At 37.7% G+C, this 19,389-nt stretch overlaps 1 protein-coding gene and 1 long non-coding RNA gene across 8 annotated transcripts in view; one reads left to right on the top strand and one right to left on the bottom strand.

Annotated features, from left to right (window-relative positions):
- The window catches only part of NLK (nemo like kinase), a 152,638-nt gene that overhangs the window by 106,429 nt on the left and 26,820 nt on the right, over positions 1-19,389 (bottom strand). The window lies entirely within an intron of this gene.
- LOC144335388 (uncharacterized) lies at positions 1,646-7,066 on the top strand. The gene is made up of 3 exons (XR_013406231.1): positions 1,646-1,887; positions 3,106-5,669; positions 6,969-7,066. It is a non-coding gene; the product is annotated as an uncharacterized LOC144335388 (long non-coding RNA).

Genomic DNA, 19,389 nt, shown 5'->3' with positions numbered 1-19,389 from the left:
CCATCTACTATTTCCATTAGCTGAAATATTCCCATTGGTGAGATAATGATTTTCTGTTCTGATTTACACCCCTCTATACAACAGTGTGAATAATTAGCATTTCTACAGTATCTCTGATATTCAGGATCAAGTATAAAACACTCAAAAGAACCAAGATACAACCAAATCTTCCTCACCAAGTCCAATTCAAATACCACTTGTTAATACCTACACATAGCTCTAACTCATCTCTGACCCACATTTCCCAAATTTTCCCTAATTTGGCACATATAGACAGCCTATATAAAAGTTAAAAAAATTAAATCAGATAATATTTGAAATTACAAACTCGAAGCATGTTAGAATGTACTGGTAATTTTCACATAAATGTAAGGTGGTTAACTTTACCATTTCTGAAAACTCATTTATTTTATCTAACAGCAAAAGATTCACTCATAATCCTTATAAAATTATTTTGTTTGCCATATACTCAATATCAATTTTTTTTTTTTTTTTTTTAGAGAGACAAGGTCACGGGGTGTCACCCAGGCTGGAGTGCAGTGATGTGATCTTAGCTCACTGCAGCCTTGAACTCCTGAGCTCAAGTGATCTTCTTACCTCAGCCTCCAGAGTAGCTGGGACTACAGGTGCACGCCACCACAACCAGCTAAAATATTTTTTATATATATATTTTTAGAGATGAAGTCTCATTTTGTCGCCCAGGCTGGTCTCGAAATTCTAGTCTCAAGTAATCCTCCCACCTCTTAAAAGTGCTGGGATTATAGGCGTGAGCCACCACTCTCAGCCTTAACTCTCAATTTTAAATGAGATGTAAGTGACTCATCACAAAGTCACTTATACTGACTTATGCTGGAGTTAGATATTAAAGTGAAGGCAATGCAACCTCATGAGATCTTGAAAAATAAATTTTAAGATATTTTTTAAAATGAAGTTAAGGCAAAAAACAAAATCTTTAATTTATAAAAGTTCATTTATGTATGTTTGGTAAAAAAAATAACAATAATACTATAAAACTGTATTTTCATACATCATTGGTGAGTATACATCAGCTCTTAATCTTAGGCAAAGACTTCTAGATGCCATCTAGCAGCACATTCTCTCCCCCTTCCTCAGAAACAGAACTTCAATTTTTTTCAAAGTAGCAATGCATTCAACTAAAAGACAGTGTTTTCCTTTTCTTCTGCAGCTATTATGCCCATATTATTCAATTTTAGCCCATGGAACATAAAAGGAATTGTTACGTGATTTCCAGCAAGGATCCTTAAAAGGAAACTAGTAACCTGTTTTTCACTGCCTCTAAAAGGGGTAACTGGGTGACAGTTGGTAACTGGGAGAGAGATGAAACAGAAAACTTGTAAATCCTTCTGTATCTTTTGAATTTTGAATTACGTAAATGTCTTATTTATTAAAACACACACACATGATTTAAAAAACTACAGTTACCTTTTAAAAGTATTACTGGTTTGGGGGAAAAAGTGGCAATTTCACTAGTCATGTGTCACTTAACAACAGGGATACATTCCAAGAAATGTGTCATTAGGTGATTTTTGTCATATGATGTCATAGATATCACAGAGTGTACTTACACAAACCTAGATGGTATAACCTATTGCTCCTAGGCTACAAACCTGTACAGCATGTTACTGTGACAAATTTGTGTATCTAACAGATCTAAACAGCCAAAATGTAATGGCGTTGCACTATGACTTTATGATGGCTATGATGGCTCTGGGTAATAGGAATCTTTCAGTTCTACCTTTTTTTTTTTTTTTTTTTTTGAGACAGGGTCTTGCTCTGTCATCCAGGGTGGAGTGCAGTGGCACCATCTCAGCTCACTGATGCCTCCGCCTCCTGAGTTCAAGCGGTTCTCCTGTCTCTGCCTTCTGAGTAGCTGGGATTACAGCTGCACGTCACCACGCCTGGCTATTTTTTGTATTTTTAGTAGAGACAGGGTTTCACCATGTTGGCCAGGCTTGTCTCGAACTCTTGGCCTCAACTGACACACCCAACTGGGCCTCCCAAAGTGCTGGGATTACAAGCATGAGCCACCATGCCCAGCCTTCAGCTGTTATAATTTTAATGGATCACTATTGTGTATGTGGTCCGACATTGACTGAAACATCATTATGCAGTGCATGACTGTATGTACTTTCTTCTCTAGTTTAAGTTTAAATTTAATTACTTATTTGTGAAGAATACTCCAAAAAATGCTCTGGGTTGGGGGATGATAATGGAAACCTCTTTTCTGCTGGTTGATGTAAACTTTATTCACTCCATGTGCCAACAGAATAGTGTCACCAGGGGCTGAGGTAGGGGAGGGGAAAAGGCATAAAATGTGGTAATTTTTACCTAACCTGATGGATTACAAATCTTGGGCACCTGAAATAAAGATAGACTTTCATCTGCTTATTTCTTTTTTTTTTTTTTTTGAGACGGAGTCTGGCTCTGTCACCCAGGCTGGAGTGCAGTGGCGCGATCTCGGCTCACTGCAAGCTCCGCCTCCCGGGTTTACGCCATTCTCCTGCCTCAGCCTCCCGAGTAGCTGGGACTACAGGCGCCCGCCACCTCGCCCGGCTAGTTTTTTGTATTTTTTAGTAGAGACGGGGTTTCACCGTGTTAGCCAGGATGGTCTCGATCTCCTGACCTCGTGATCCGCCCGTCTCGGCCTCCTCATCTGCTTATTTCTAAACCATGTGACTATTATTTCAAATAAACAGTCCTCTACATACAGTTTTTATGACCAACCAAAACACTTTTTAGGAAGGGCCACAATAGAACCCTTGGCATTAGACTATACTGTACAGCTGATTCTAATGGCTAAAATTAGATTAGTCATATACTGAAACTTGATGTACTGATCTGTGTTTTTTCACAAACTTTTGTGCAGCATGGAACAATACTGCAAAAAATAGAAAAGGTAGTGGGACAGGGGACGGGCGTGGTGGCTTATGCCTGTAATCCCAGCACTTTGGGAGACCAAAGCGGGCAGACCATGAGGTTAGGAGTTCAAGACCAGCCTGGCCAACATGGTGAAACCCCATCTCTACGAAAAATACAAAACTTAGCTGGGTGTGGTGGCAGGTGCCTGTAATCCCAGCTACTCAGGAGGCTGAGGCAGGAGAATCACTTGAACCTGGGAGGCAGAGGTTGCAGTGAGCCAAGATTGCACCACTGCACTCCAGCCTGGGTGAGAGAGCAAGACTCCATCTTGAAGGAAAAAAAAAAAAAGAAAAGAAAAGGTAGTGGGACAGAATGTATAGCACTGTTGACAAGTCACAGCCCAGGCCAATTCAGAAGCCTGGAAGACTTACCCCCATTACTACCTCTTTTTGCATTGGCACTTAGAAGGTTGCATTCTTTTTGTTCCTGGTTCTATCACTCACTAGCTTTCAGACTTTGAGTTAGACACTTAACAAAACAGTATTTCCTAACTCAAGAAACTTATTTCATCTTAATAAACCAGTGAAGGTTATCAATAAGTGTGTGCTGCAACATTTTCTGACTACCTGCCTTGTGTTAAACCTTTTTACATCAAAGATTATCTCATTTAATCTTTATGATAACCATGTAATGTAGGGTCTTTCACTTTGCAGACGAGGAAACAATACTCACAGGTAGTTAAAAGAAGGTGTTCATAGTCACACAACTATTAAATGCAGAATTTAGGAGGCAAGCTAGGTTGCTGCCTCTGAGTCCAGTGTTAAACCCACTATACTTAACTCAAGTGGGCCTTAGTCTTCTTGAATACTGGGCTAATGGGTCTTCCACACAGCCCTCACAGCTGTTATCATGATATGGCTCATTCCTTTCATAACTGTTTTGTGGTAGGCACAAGCAGGACTCGTGGAAGTTTGCTTTCTAGTGGGAGTGGGGTGAGATTTTGAGGACTACTTAACATAACTTAAACCACTCCTCTGTGATTACTTCTGTATAGTGTCTTCATGCCTATATATTATTTAACGGTCAAAGAATTTTCATGGTTATCTGGGAGTATGAAAATCCCACCTCTAAAAGAAAATTAAAGCAGCATCTATTGAATGATCAGAGATTTAAAACAATGTTCACAAGACTTATGTTCAAAATGTCAAATATTTATAAATCCATGTCAAAGAATGGTTAACTGCTAACAACAAACATATAAACCAACAACAACAACAACAACAACAAAAACAATCATAAAATGTACCCTCAATCCGTTAGAGTTATTGGTAGAACTTTTAAAAAACGGATGTCTCTATCTGCTGTGACTTGGGTTTAGCAGTTCTGGGCTGGGAACTTAGACATCTGATATACACTCCTGGTTAGCATTCACTACAAAGGCTCAGACACTATATTTTAAATTTATGTAATCTAGTACAGGAAGCTTTGCCTTTCCTAATGTGATATAATAGTAACATCCTGTCAGTATAATGTAAATAATATTCTTCTCTGTTCCAAAAACATATTTGGTTAAAAAGTAATCAAAGCCTCCACAAATTCATGTATTTTTCAAAGAAGGATGATACATACTTATTCACTCAGCAAATATTTATCAATCACCTACAAGGTGCTATGTTAGGCACTGTCATAGATACAAAAGGGACAGACACCCATCCTGATATCCAGAACTTTTCATCTAATAATTAAACAAATAAAATTAGATTCTACAGATCAAGCTGCTTCACAGGTGCTCGTAATTCTGAAAACAAATGCACAAGCTGATTTCTACATGTCAAGCAGCAGAAGGAATGGTATCATAAGGACAGTGTGGGAAAATGTAGATTTAATAACATAACAACAGATTTTTACTCTACTTATTTCTAAACCATGTGATGACTATTATTCCAAATAGTCTTCTGCATATAGTTTTTATGACCAACCAAAATAATTTTTAGGAAGGGCCACAATGGAAACCTTGGCATTATACTACATAGTATAGCCAATTCTTATGGCTAAAAATTCCCTCCTAAATGTCTATTTAGGTATCTTTTAGGATAAATGAGAAAATTCTAAAATGTGCACCTGCATATGTTATATTACTTAGACATTACAAGCATGTTATTTCCTAAGTGTTTACATTTCAAAGCTTTTACAGCCAAAGCACTCTACTCAATTCAAAAAGACAGGCTTTAGTGAAGACAAATAAACCCTTTTGGGCATCAACTTTAGAGGTCAACATCAAATTCTGCTCTTCAATTTCAGCTCACAATCCAAACTGATCCTGCAATAAGAAAAGGTGCGGGAAACACAGGGGATTGTGCTTCTCTTTTAACCCCATCTACTCTTTTTCCCAGCTTCCTATTCACAAGGACAGGGAGGCACCCCGATTTCAGACAAAGGGAACTGATAAAAAGGGGATGAACGTATTAGCAGAAACTCACATTCAGGCTGCTGGGACATATAAAGATGCACTTTGCCAAAGTATTTCCTTATAATTTAAGTAAGTCAAATTAAAGTTTTATGCTATGCTAGCACACATATCCCTCCCTTTTCCCCCCTTTTAACAGCTAATAATGTTCTTGAAACACAAGATTACACAGAAAGCTATTTTCTTTGGCCAGGTCTGTCAGAAGAAGCCAGTCTTAATAAGTTGCAGATGGAACATTTCTATTTAAGGAGTTACTTAAAAAACAACATGAATTTCAGGCCAGGCGCAGTGGCTCATGCCTGTAATCCCAGCACTTTGGGAGGCCAAGGAGGGTGGATCATGTGAGGTCAGGAGTTCGAGACCAGTCTGGCCAACATGGCAAAACCCCATCTCTACTAAAAATAAAAAAACTAGCCGGACATAATGGTGGGCCCCTGTAATCCCAGCTACTCAGGAGGATAAGGCAAGAGAATTGCTTGAACCTAGGAAGTAGAGGTTACAGTGAGCCGAGATCGCTCCACTGCACTCTGGCCTGGGTGGCCGAGAGACACTCTATCTCAAAAGGAAACAAAACAAAACAAAATCCATGAATTTCAGAGGGGAGAAGTGTCCCTTTGGGCAACTGCCAAGTGTTCAGTGATGAGGGGTATAAAAGCATTCCTAACACATGCTACTGCAGGTTGATTTTCTTAGGGACAGGGAATTTGCCTGGAGATGTCAATATCAAATGCAAACCTGGTAACAGGTAACATTAAAATGAACACAAAACCTGATTACCTTTGTTACCCCAGTGTACACATCATTGGCCCATGTGAAGGGTTAACAACAGAGGCTTCGGGTAATAAAGCTCAAAGGTAAGCTTTTAGTCAATCTTGCCCCACAATGAAAGAGACTTTCTTCCAGTTCTTTTAATTTATATTTGTTATTTTTTTCCTAAAGAGTGGTGGGGAGAGGTGGACACACTGTCATTTCTAAAATTTAATATTGTATTATAATTACTAACACCTATCAAAAACATATAACCAGTATCACTTATTCATTAAAAAGTGAGCCTGGGTAACACAGTGAGACCCTATCTCTAAAAAAATTTTTTTAATTTTTAAATTAGCTGGGCATGTGGCATACACCTATAGTCCCAGTTATTCAGGAGACTTGAGCCTGGAAGGTCAAGGCTGAAGTGAGCTGTGATCATGCCACGCACTCCAGCCTAGGCAACAAAGTGAGACCCTGTTGCAAAAACAACAAAAACGGCCGGGCGCGGTGGCTCACGCCTGTAATCCCAGCACTTTGGGAGGCCAAGGCAGGCGGATCATGAGGTCAGGAGATCGAGACCATCCTGGCTAACACGGTGAAACCCCGTCTCTACTAAAAATACAAAAAATTAGCCGGGCGTGGTGATGCGCGCCAGTAGTCCCGGCTACTCGGAGGCTGAGGCAGGAGAATGGCGTGAACCCGGGAGGCGGAGCTTGCAATGAGGCGAGATCGCACCACTGCACTACAGCCTGGGCAACAGAGCAAGATTCCGTCTCAAAACAACAACAACAACAACAACAACAACAACAACAAACCAGGTCTAGGACTGGCATGGTGGCCCATGCCTCTAATCTGAACACTTTGGGAGCCTGAGGCGGGTGGATCATTTGAGCCCAGGAGTTCAAGACCACCCCAGGCAACATGGTGAAACTCTGTCTTTACAAAAAAAAAAAAAAAAAAAAAAAGCCAGGTGTGTGGTGGCCTGTGCCTGTAGTCCCAGCTGCTCAGGAGGGTGAAGTGGGTGGATCGATTCAGCCCAGAGGTTGAGGCTGCAGTGAGCCATGAATGGGCCACTCCACTCCAGCCTAGGTGACAGAGTAACACCCTGTCTGAAAAAAAAAAAAAAACCACAAACAGATCTGAAAGCTAAACTAATTACTTCAAGGAACTAAGCTCCTTGAACAAAAGGCACACAATTAAAAACATTAACTTACATCAAATAAATCTTTTAGAAGCAACTAGTTCTAACATTTTGGATGTTTGGTTTTCTGTTTTCAACAAACTTTCAAAATATTTGACATGATTACGCACTAAGCTGATAACCTTGTCCATGAGAAACTGCAAACAAACTTCAAATGCTCCAGTGCCTCCAAATGCTACATGTGATATTGGTCCCATCCTGCTTCTCACTTCATTGGCAGCATGAACTTACCCTTCATTCGTAAGTGTGCTCTGTACCAATAACAACCACAGTTTCCCCTAGCCAGGCCCTATAGTAAATTTAAGTAATTACCTGTTTTAGATTGCCACAGTCCTAGTCTTTGGGGGTAAGGGTTGGGAATCACTTTCAGAATCTGATGAAAGTTAATGATCTTTTTTTTTGGTAGAGATGGGGGTCTCACTATGTTGCCAGGCTGGTCTTGAACTCCTGGGCTCAAGCAACCTTCCTGTCTCAACCTCCCAAAGTGCTGGGATTACAGGCATGAGCCACTGTGCCTGGTCTAACTTTTTGTAGAGATAGGGTCTCACTATGTTGCCAAGGCTGGTCGCAAACTCCTGGGCTCAAGCAATCTTCCTGCCTTGGCCTCCCAAAGTGCCGGAATTACAGGCATGAGCAACTGTGCCTGACTGGAAGCTCTTCTTTAAAAATGACAGACACACGCAGACACACACAAACATGCACAAAATATTGCACATAATTTCAGCAGTTTGTAGATCTGAAGTCGTTTACCTGGAGATTAAGAATAATACTGGGGAAACTAGATAGCTACATGCAAAAGAATGAAGTTGGATCCTTAGCTTATACCACATACAAAAACCAACTCAAAATGGATTAAAGATCTAAACATAAGACCTGAAACAATAAAGTTCCTAGAAGAAAATATTGGGGAAAAGCTTCATGACATTGGATTTGACAATTATTTCTTGGATATGATACCAAAAGCACAGACAACAAAAGCAAAAACAGATGAATGGGACTCACAAACTTTTGCCCAGCGAAGGAAACAATCAACAGAGTGATAACGCAACCTATAGAATGGGAAAAAAAATTTGCAAATCATATATGGTTACTTCCTAGAATACACAAGGAACTCTTAACAACTCAACAAAAACAAAATAACCTGATTTTTTAAATCGGCAAAAGAGAAGATACACAAATGGCCAACAAGCATATGAAAAGATGCTCAACCTTACTAATCATCAGGAAAATGCAAATGAAAACCACAATGAGGTATTGCCCCACACCCATTAGGATGGCCACTATCAAAAATAGAATAAAATAAAATAACATGTGCTGGCAAAAATGTGAAAATACTGGAACCCCCCATGTACACTGCTGGTGTGAATATAAAATGGTCCGGTTGCTATGGAAAACAGTATGAAGGCTCTTCAAAAACTTAAAAATAGGATTACCATATAATTCAGCAATCCTACTTATTGACATATATCCAAAAGAACTGAAGCCAGGATCTCAAAGAGATATTTGCATATCTCTGTTCATTACAGCAAGATTCACAAAAGCCAAGAGGTGGAAACATTTGTCTATCAATGAATAAATAAATAAAATGTGGTATATACATACAATGAAATGTTATTCAGCCTTAAAAAAGGAAATCCTATCATATGCTATATCATAGATGAACGTTGAGCATATCATGCTAAGTGAAATATTCCAGTCACAAAAAGACAAATATTGCATGATTTCACTTACTGAGGTATCTAAAGTAGTCAAATGAATATAAATAGAGAGTAGACTGTGGTTTCCAGGAGTTGATAGGGAGGATGGGAAGTTGTTATTCAATGGGTAGTTTCAGTTTTGCAAGACGAAAAAGTTCTAGCGATCTGTTGCACAACAATGTGCATATAGCTAACACAACTATACTGTATAATTTTTAAACGGTTACAATGGTCAATTTTTTTTAACAATAAAAAGAATCCATAAGAGTACAATAAATCTGAGAAGGGAGGCTAAGGTCTTTTTTTAAGGGTCCTTTAATGCCTTGCTAGGACTACAGATGAACTTTATTCACAATTGAGAGAATGGGTGCTATAAACCATGGTTTATAAACCCTGTAGTTTATAGAGAGGGTGCTATAAACCAAATTGACTGCTCTGAGTCTGGCACTGTACTGGGGCATACTACATGTATCATCTTATTTAATCTTCCTATAAGCCTGAAAATGAATGCAAAATAAAATGGAAAGTGGGTGAAAGTGGCTATAAGGTGACCAACTACAATGAGAACACGGTTAGCAATCCTGGCAGAAAGAGATAACAGTGATAGAATTTACTGGTGCCACAGATGGAATGACCCCCAACAAAGTCTTCAACAATTTCCTGGGCCAGGTTCAATACTGCTACCAAGAGGAAGACTGTGTGTGTGGCACAGGGGAGATAGGCAGGAACTCCGTACTTTCCAAATTTTGCTGTAAACCTAAAACTGACTTAAAAAATAAAGTCTGTTAATTTTTTTAATGGTAAAAGATCTAATTTATCATATAATCAAAAGAGGTTTTACAGTCATTTTTATTTCAATGCTTCAAAAAGGGCATATTATTTCAGGAAACCTTCTGACAATTAAATTTTAATTTCCTCCTACTGGATATGCAATGATCTAAACCCCTATTCAGCTGCCATTACAAAAAATAATCACATATGTTTTCTGGGAGAAAAAAATAATGTACAGTACTTTCTGGATTAAAGCAGCATACCATTTCATAATTTTAGCTGATGGAATGAGTAGAGGCATTTATAAGCTTCAATCAATACCACTTTTTTTACGAATTCTTTTTATTGGTGAAATAACAAATGCATACCTTAAGGAAGAACATCCTTTTAAGAATTCTGTTTCATATTTTTCTGTAACTATAACATGCTTGAGAAAGAAGCAGAACTTTCTGTGCATCTATATATTTGTTAAAAAGAATTACTCTTTCTTCGAAACTTATGAGAGACACCTATGACAGGAATTTAAGGTAAGGTTAATACTATAAAAACATGAAAATCTAGAGTTAGTTTATTATTTCCAGTATGAATGAATTATAACACATCACTGGCAAAACAAGCTAAAGTTTCCAAACATTTTCTTATTAATTCCCTCCATATTAATGCAAAGTTTAATATAATGGCATTCTTGGCATCAAACTGATCAAGATGCCTGATCTCCAGATTAATGTTTTGCATTAACTGATAGTGTCAGATGCCTAATAGCCTTAGAAATTGTTTATAATTTAAGTATTCCAAAACAACTAATTCTCAGGAATGACTTTGATCCTCAAGGGCTCGTGATATGGTTTGGCTGTGTCCCCACCCAAATCTCATCTTGAATTCTACTCTCATAATTCCTACATGTTGTGGGAGGGACCCAGTGGGAGATAATTTGAATCATGAGGGCAGTTTCCCCCATATTGTTCTCGTGGTGGTGAATAAGTCTCACGAGATCTGATGGTTTTATCAGGGGATTCTGCTTCTGTATCTTCCTCATTTTCTCTTGCCACCACCATGTAAGAGGTGCCTTTTGCCTCCCACCATGATTCTGAGGCCTTCCAAGCCACATGGAACTGTAAGTCCCATTAAACCTCTTTTTCTTCCCAGTCTCAAGCACGTCTTTATCAGCAATGATAAGAAAAGAAGGCAGGGAAAGAAGTACAAAGCCAAAATAAAAGAGAAGTACAAAGCAAAGAAAGAGAAAAAGTAAAAGGAACAAGAGTACTAACTAAAGAAAGCATCACGAAGAAGAAACAATAAAAAAAAATGGCATGACATACAGCATTAAATTAGCAAATTTTACTTACATCACACCGAATATAATTGTCAATCTTACAAGCTGCAATGTTACTTCAGAGGCAGAAGAAATAGGAAGAGGCAAAATATGGTAATACAAGTCCAATTACTACATTGCACTTAATTTGGTTAGATTAGAACAGATGTTTAAAAAACTGCATGAACCAATGATACTAACCCTCTCTACTCCACTTCTTTGTTTTCACTGTTTTATAAACCATAGGCCCTCTTTTAGTCACATACCAATTTAATACACAGATGCACAAAAATGGGGATACTCTTTTACCTTCTCCATTCTCAGGAAAAACACTAAAATTACTAACAGAAAAGTTAAAAGTACCTTTTCTGTTAGAAAAGAGTATAGCTCTGTCACATTATTTCAGCTAATCAACAGTAACTGCTTTGGACTGAATATGTGAGTCCCCTGAAAATTTGTATGTTGAAATCCTAATTACCAATATGATGGTATTAGGAAGTGGGACCTTGGGAGAGGTGATTATATCATCAGGGTGAAGCCCTCATGAATGGGATTAGGGCCCTTTATAAAACTGGAAGGCCCCAAAGACCTGCCTTCCAGTTTCCACCAGATGAGAACAGATTGAGAAGGTATCATCCATGAACCAGGAAATGGGCCCTCAGCAGACACCAAATCTACAGAAGCTTTGATCTTGGACTTCCAAGTCTCCCTAATTGTGAGAAATAAACTTTTGTTGTTTATAAGCTACCTAGTCTATGCTATTTTGACAGTAATTACATCTTTTAAAGTTATCCAAATTTTTATCCTTTTCTTTAAAAATCTAGTGTCTCTAACTTAGAAATAACTTCAAAGAGCTCACAATCCTTTTTAGCTCCAACACACTAAAGCCATCACAAATGTTGGCAAAACAAAATTCACTTTTCCTCAAAACAACTCACCTCATTTAAGACATATACAAAAAAAGGACAACAAAACTGGGCTTTTCACTTCACCATTTCAATGTGCTGTTTTAACTGTATGGGTAAATGTTTTTTAAAGATAGATTTTATCTGTTTATGTTTTTAGCTTTTATCTATATCCCACCCCATTCCAAAACAGATGGGAGGTAGCTATGACGGAATCATACAATATAAGATTGAAGGGTGGAGGAAGAGGAGGAATAAGGGTTTGAGGAAGGGGGGAAAAAGGGGTAGGAAGCTTATGAAGTGGGGGTGAAGGGACCAAAAAGGTGGTCTGTACCCAAAACATAAGCTTAGAAATTCTACACACCTTAACTGAGGAGGCTGCACATTTGACTCTAGGCTTTAGAGTAGCCAAAGCAAAAGAAGAAAACTTAAGAATAGTTTTTAAGTTGAGGCATTTTTCACTCAAATGCCCAATTTTGTAAAATAAGTAAGTCTGAGAGTTCAATTGCTGTGTCAAAATTCCAAAGAGACTCAAGAATACAAAACAGAGATGAACTTGAGGCACAAATTGTACAGAGATGTTGTCTAAGCAATGCTAAGAAGTTGCCATACAAGTTGTTCTTGCCTAACAAATAATTTGCACATGCTTCAGGGAAATAGCCCCTCAAATGACAGGGATAGAGAAAGGTTACTTTGATTTCCACCTAATGATTACTTGCCTTTGATTCAGAATTTGTGGCAACTGCAAACACAGCCTGTCCAGTGTCAGACCTTTTACAAAAAGAAGTTGCTAGTTTCATATGAATCACCCTAGAGAGAGGTTGCTATTGGAATAACATCAATCAGTTGTCCAAATCAGTTGAATGCTGAGTCTGTTTCTGAATGTTTTTAAAAACTAGTTTGTCTGCCAGATCACATAATGTAAACTACAGCCAATACTCCTTGTGAGCAATGTAAAATTATAACATGTTTCATTAACTGTAAAATGCCACTAATGGTAAATGTGCCATTATTTTATGTACCAACAAAAAGAAAAAGCAAACAATTTTAAGAAACATACTAATTTTGGAGATGTTAAAATGAAAAGTGCATACTATAAAAACATTTACAAGTGAAATATGCCAGCTTGTTTCATCATGAGCCAGCTTGGTGTCCATCTCCCAACCTCTGGTGTTGGCACCTCCTCTTGCCTTCTTCTCTGACCTGTGCCTTCCCTCTATTGTTAAGTCATCCCGACCACCACACTAGTTACTTTCCTTACCTGTTTTTGCTCTCTACGAAGTATTCTTCTCACCTCCCTTTCTCATCCTACTGCTCTTTTCCCATCTATATATCTTCAAATATGTGAAAAGATGCTAGGCAAAAGAAATACATGTTTACAAAATCAGCTTCGCCAATGGACACCTAAAGCCCCTTAGATCTCTTTTCGTAATAAATAAATAAATAAAAATTGCAGGACAAATATATTATGGCCACAAAATAATTATGTAATTCACCATAGAAAAAACATTTAAATTCAGGCAACAGGAGAAAAACAACCTCCTCAACCCCCTACCCCAACACACACAAAGTAATCAAGGTCATTTGGGAAACTTCTCCATTTGTAATTGTTATGCTCTAAAATCTATCACTGCATCCACTTTTTAAAATTATTTTTTAAAAGTAGTAACCCAAAGGCAAAAATTCCCCTCGATGTTCCAGATACAAAGTGCATAACTTTTTTCTCCAACTTTTAAGTTCAGGGGTACATGCGCAGGATGTGCAGGTTTGTTACATAGGTAAACGTGTGTTACGGTGGTTTGTGGCACAGATCATCCCATAAGTATATAATTTTAAAGTGAGCTCAGATTTAGAATTGGGATGTGAATGTTCATTTGCTCCAAAATTACATCACCCCAGCCCATCTGGAGATTGTAAGATAACACTTCTATCATATTTTAATCTGTCCTTAAATAGGACTAGCCCAAGGAATTTACCAAATACCAAATTAAATTACTTTATCTTCAAAGTGTTGAATAAGCTTTAATTGCTTTAAAAGTTATTTTCTAAAACTAGCAAATTAAGTCATAACCGTCCTAGCTAGAAGCTTACAATTTCAAGAGTTGGTTATAAACACTTTGAAAACTCAATTCAACAAACTTTAGTGAATGCATATTACATGCTAGCAACATAGAAATAAATAGAATCCAGTCTCTCTCTCTCTCTCTCTCTCTCTATATATATATATGTATATGTGTGTGTGTGTGTGTGTATATATATATATATATAAAGAAGTACAGAAACAAACGTAAGAGAGTAATTCATTCTACCAGGGGTATATATAGGGGTAGGAGTTGAGCCAGATGGGGAGAATACCTAAAGAGAAGAACATCTGAAGTGAGTGAAGAGGAGGATGTATTTATCACAGTTGAAATAGGAAAAGACATTCTAAACTGGGAGACAGGACTGATTATGGACTTTATTTTTCCCCTTGCCACATTTCAAAAACAGCTAGAGGTAATTCCTAAAGATATGAGTAGAGAGTAAAAGTAAATTAGATGGAAAAGCATCCAAAGATGCTGGATAAAATATATGGTTAACCTTGAGGGGGAAGCAAAGAAATTCCTGGAGAGCAGAAACAAGAAAGAAACATACATTCACAAAGGTGAGTAACACTATAGACAGTTTTCCCTGGAGTTATTGGCCAATCCTTGGTGGACAAAAGCCTGGGTTTTAATGGGCTACTTGCTGAGATTGACAGGAGGCCACCTGGGGCCTTTCCCAGGAGACTGGATTAACTATACCTTTATAAATATACTAGAAGTCTCCCAAAAGTCTGCATTCTTAGTAAGTGAAATAGCTACAAGCTCATTCTGCAGAGGGAGATAATGAGAATAAGGGTCTTTATTGGCTTTGGTTCTTGGCTAGAAGAGTAAAACAGAAATATGTCCCCACTGTGAATTCTTAATAAGTCTGCACCCTTTGTGACTAAATTCAAACTAGTTGTGTGGCCTGAAAAACTCAAGTCAAAAATTTGCTTAAAAGTAGGTAGTAACACTAGACACTCAAATCATCTCTGGAAAAAAAAAAATCTAATACCCTGCTTCAAAAAAATCACAAAAAATAAAGTTCTAATGTCATGAGCTCACAATTTTTAAAAAATCACCAAAGAAACAAGCACCTATGAGTAAGAGCCAATGTACTGGACCAACAAAGACAGCAGATAAAAGTATTATCAGATGCAAACATAAAATATTTTTAATGTGACAAAATATAAAAGGGGGAACAAGTATGACAGAATAGGAGACTATTAAAATGGACCAGGCAGATTCGAAAATAAACAATATTTATTACCCATGGAATTTAAACATGCATGCTAAAATTTCAAGGGCAACTAAAAGAACACTAAAAGAACAAAATAAGGTATGAAACTTACAAATAAGGAGTGGAAAATCTCAAGCAATTCAAAAGAAGGCAAATAAAGAGAAAAATATGAGAAGCAGAACATATGAAATATATAAATAAGGTAGTAGGGACAAATTTAAAAAGATCAGAGCACTCATCTCAGCAGTCTGAGACCAGCCTGGGCAACACAGTGAGACCGTCTCTACAAAAAGTTTTAAAAAATTAGTTGAGCGTGGTGGCACGTGACTGTGGTCCCAGCTACTTGGGAGGCTGAAGTGGGAGGATCGCTTGAGCACAGCAGCTGGAGGCTGTAGTGAGCCGTAAACCGTACATCTGCACTCCAGCCTGGGTGACCGAGCAAAACCCTGTCTCAAAAAAAAAAAAAAAAAAAAAAAGAAGAAAGATCAGTATGCACGATTGGTGGAAATGAATTAAGTGTTTCCCTTAAAAGATTGTCAGACTAGATTAAAAAGCTGAATTTAAATGTATGCTATATACCAGAGACATATAAAATATAAGAACAGTAAAGCTGAAAGTAAAAAAATAAGAAAGAAGTTAAAACATCTACCAAAAGACAGAATAAAGAAAACCGGTTAACCACTTCCAGTTAGAACATAGAAATATGATACTTTGCATAATAAGGAGAAAGGTGAGATAAGCAATGAAATCATACTTTTTGTTGGGTGGTTCGTTGGTCAGTTGGCTGGTTGTATGTAAGAAAACTGAGAACTCAAAGAATGTAAATGAACTAAACTCCAGAGAGAGAGAAGCCCTTGCTAAGAGAAAACACTCTAAGCCCCTTTCATCCCTGGGTCACAGTGGAAAGAAGAGCAAACTGGATGCTGAAAGCAGAGGAAGAGAAACCAAAATAACCTTTTACCAACCTTTCATTGGCTGAAGAGAGTTGACTTAATTAATTAAAATCTGAGGCTCTCCAGACCTGTTCTGCCAATTCTTTCTGATGAAGCCTTCATGTAGGATACAGCCGGATTGCTGAGAGGGATCACCCTCTAGTAACATGGTGCCTTAAGTGAATGTAAGGTTGAAGGCAGGACAGGAGGGCCTACAACTAGTCAATGACATTGGACAGTGAAACTGAAAATAAAAATACCACCTCTAATGGCATTGAAAAATATTAAACACTCAGTGATAACATGTGCAAGACCTCTAAAATGCAGCTCCCAAACACTGCCAAGAGAAACTAAAGACATAAATAATGGAGATCAGAGTGGCTGACAAAGGTTGTTAAAAAAACAAAAAAAAACAGTGGAGAGATTTACCATGTTCATGGATTGGAACACTCAACTTTCTTAAGAATTGTCTTCTATTTGATCTATAGAGTTGACATCTTCCAATAAATATCCCAACAGATTTTTATAGAAACTGACAAGCTAATTCTGCAATGATATGAAAACACAAAGCTTTCTAGAATAGCCAAAATAACCTTGATTAAAACAAGTAAGTTGAAAGACTTACATTATCTGACTTCTAGAATTACTTTAAAATAATGTTTCTCAACTGAAGGTGACTTTGTTCCCTACGGGACATTTGGCATTGTCTGTAGAAATTTTTTGATTATCACACAATAGTGCTGAGATGAAAAATCCTGCTCTAAAGCTACAATATATAAAGATAACGTGGTATTAACATAAGACTAGACAAAAAGACTAATGAAACAGAAAAGCTTAGAATTTCACTGTATTTACACAGTCAATTGATTTTCCACAGTGAAGCAAGGCTATTCAACAAGGGTGAAAAAAATCTTTTTAACGAAAGACGCTGTGAGAATAGGTAAAATTAGTATTTTACAAATAGTATTTCACTTTAAAATTAGTATTTTAAAAAACAAAACAACAAAAATGCCTCAAATCTTTATCTTAGTCCACATACAAAACTTAATTTCAGGCTCAGCATGGTAGCTCATGCCTGTAATCCCAGCACTTTGGAAGGCCAAGGTGGGAGGATCCTGAGGTCAAGAGATCAAGCCATCCTGGCCAACATGGTGAAACCCGTCTCGACTAAAAATATAAAAATAATTAGCTGGGCATGGTGGCGCGTGCCTGTAGTCCCAGCTACTCGGGAAGTGAGATAGGAGAATCCTTGAACCTGGAGGGTGGAGGCTGCAGTGAGCCAAGATCGCGCCACTGCACTCAAGCCTGGCAACAGGACGAGATTCAGTCTCAAAAAAAAAAAAAAAATTAATTTCAGATGGAAAACTTACCTAAACATAAACACTAAAACCCTAAAACTTCTAGAAAGAACAAGAGAGAATAGTTTCATGACGTTGGCACTAGACAAAAATTTCTTCTTTTTTCTGAGACACAGTCTTGCTCTGTCACACAGGCTGGAGTGCAGTGGTGCAGTCTTGGCTCACTGCAACCTCTGCCTCCCGGATTCAAGTGATTCTCATGCCTCAGCCTCCTGAGTAGCTGGGATTACAGGCACAGGCCACCATGCCTCACTAATTTTTGTATTTCTAGCAGAGACAGGGTTTCACCATGTTGGCCAGGTTGATCTCGAACTCCTGACCTCAGGTGATCCGCCCGCCTTGGCCTCGCAGGATGCTAGGATTACAGGCACAAGCCACCGTGCCCAGCTAGACAAAGATTTCTTACACTGAACCAAAAAAATGTACCAATAATAAAAGAAAAAATTGATAAACTTAACTTCTTGAAATAGGATTTTCTGTTCATCAAAAGACATCATTTACAAAATGAAAAGGTAAGTTACAGGAGGAGAAAATACAATAGATTGATCTGTCAAAAGGCTGGTATTCAGAAAAAAAAATAAGACTCCTACAGTATAATAATGACAAAACAATCATTTAAATGGGTAGGAAACTTCAACAGAATTTTCAGGAAAAAAAAAAAAGACATGCCAACAGCCAATAAATACATGAAAATGTGGCAAACACCATTAGCCATCATGGTAATGCAAATTAAAACTAAAATGAGATACTACATCACACTCACTAAAATGGCTACATTCAAAGACCATCAAATTTTGCAAGGATTTGCAAGTGAGTTAGAACTCTCATCTTTGCTGGTAGTAGTACAAAGTGGTAAAGCCGCTTTGGAAAACTGCTCTGGCAATCTTAATAAAATTAAATATATATGTACTCTACAACCCAGCAATTCCATCCTTAGATATTTATCCTTAGAGAAATAAAAACTTATATCCACAAAAAGACATTATGTAAGAATAATCTAAAACTGGAAAGAACAGAAGGATGGATAAACAAACTGTGCTATATTCATACACTGAAATATGATTCAGTAATAAAAAGAGAAGAAAACACTGATATGTGCAAGCAACATGGATGAATTTCAAAAATATTATGTAGAGTGAAAGAAGCCTCGCACGTAACAGTACATACATATTGTATGATTCTATCTATATAAAACCTAAGAACAAGCAAAACTAATGAAAGATGATAGAAACCATAATAGTGGCTGCCTAGGGCAGGGGAAGGGGGATGTATGGTAGAATTTACTTGAGTGAACTTTCTGCGGTGATAAAATGTTCTGTACCTTGATTGGGTGGTGCTTACTATAGTAGAAACACATCAAAAAAGATTAGGTGTGGTGGCTTACACCTGTAACCCCAGCACATTGGGAGGCTGAGGCGTGAGGATCACTTGAGCCCAGGAGTCCAAGACCAGCTTGGGCAACATAGTGAGATCCCATCTCTATAAAAATTTTAAAAATTAGCCTGGTGTATTTAAAATTAGCACATGCCTATAGTCCCAGCTACTCCGAAGGCTGCAGCAGGGGATCACTTGAACTCAGAATTTTGAGGTTACAGTGAGCTACGATCACACCACTGCATTCCAGCTTGGGCAACAGAAAGAGATCTTGTCTCTAAAAAATAGAAAAAATTTCAAAAATTAAAATACAATTAGCAAACTTTATCTAGTGGACATATACAAAACATTAATCAACTGCAGAATAAATATACATTTTAAACACAAAAAGATATTTATTTACTTATTTATTATTATTATTATTTTTTAGACAGAG

The sequence above is a fragment of the Macaca mulatta genome, chromosome 16 (assembly GCF_049350105.2).
Source record: "Macaca mulatta isolate MMU2019108-1 chromosome 16, T2T-MMU8v2.0, whole genome shotgun sequence".
NCBI classification, from domain to species: Eukaryota; Metazoa; Chordata; class Mammalia; order Primates; family Cercopithecidae; genus Macaca; species Macaca mulatta.
The sequence above is the reverse complement of the archived record's forward strand: the minus strand, read 5'-3'. Positions and strand labels throughout refer to the sequence as shown.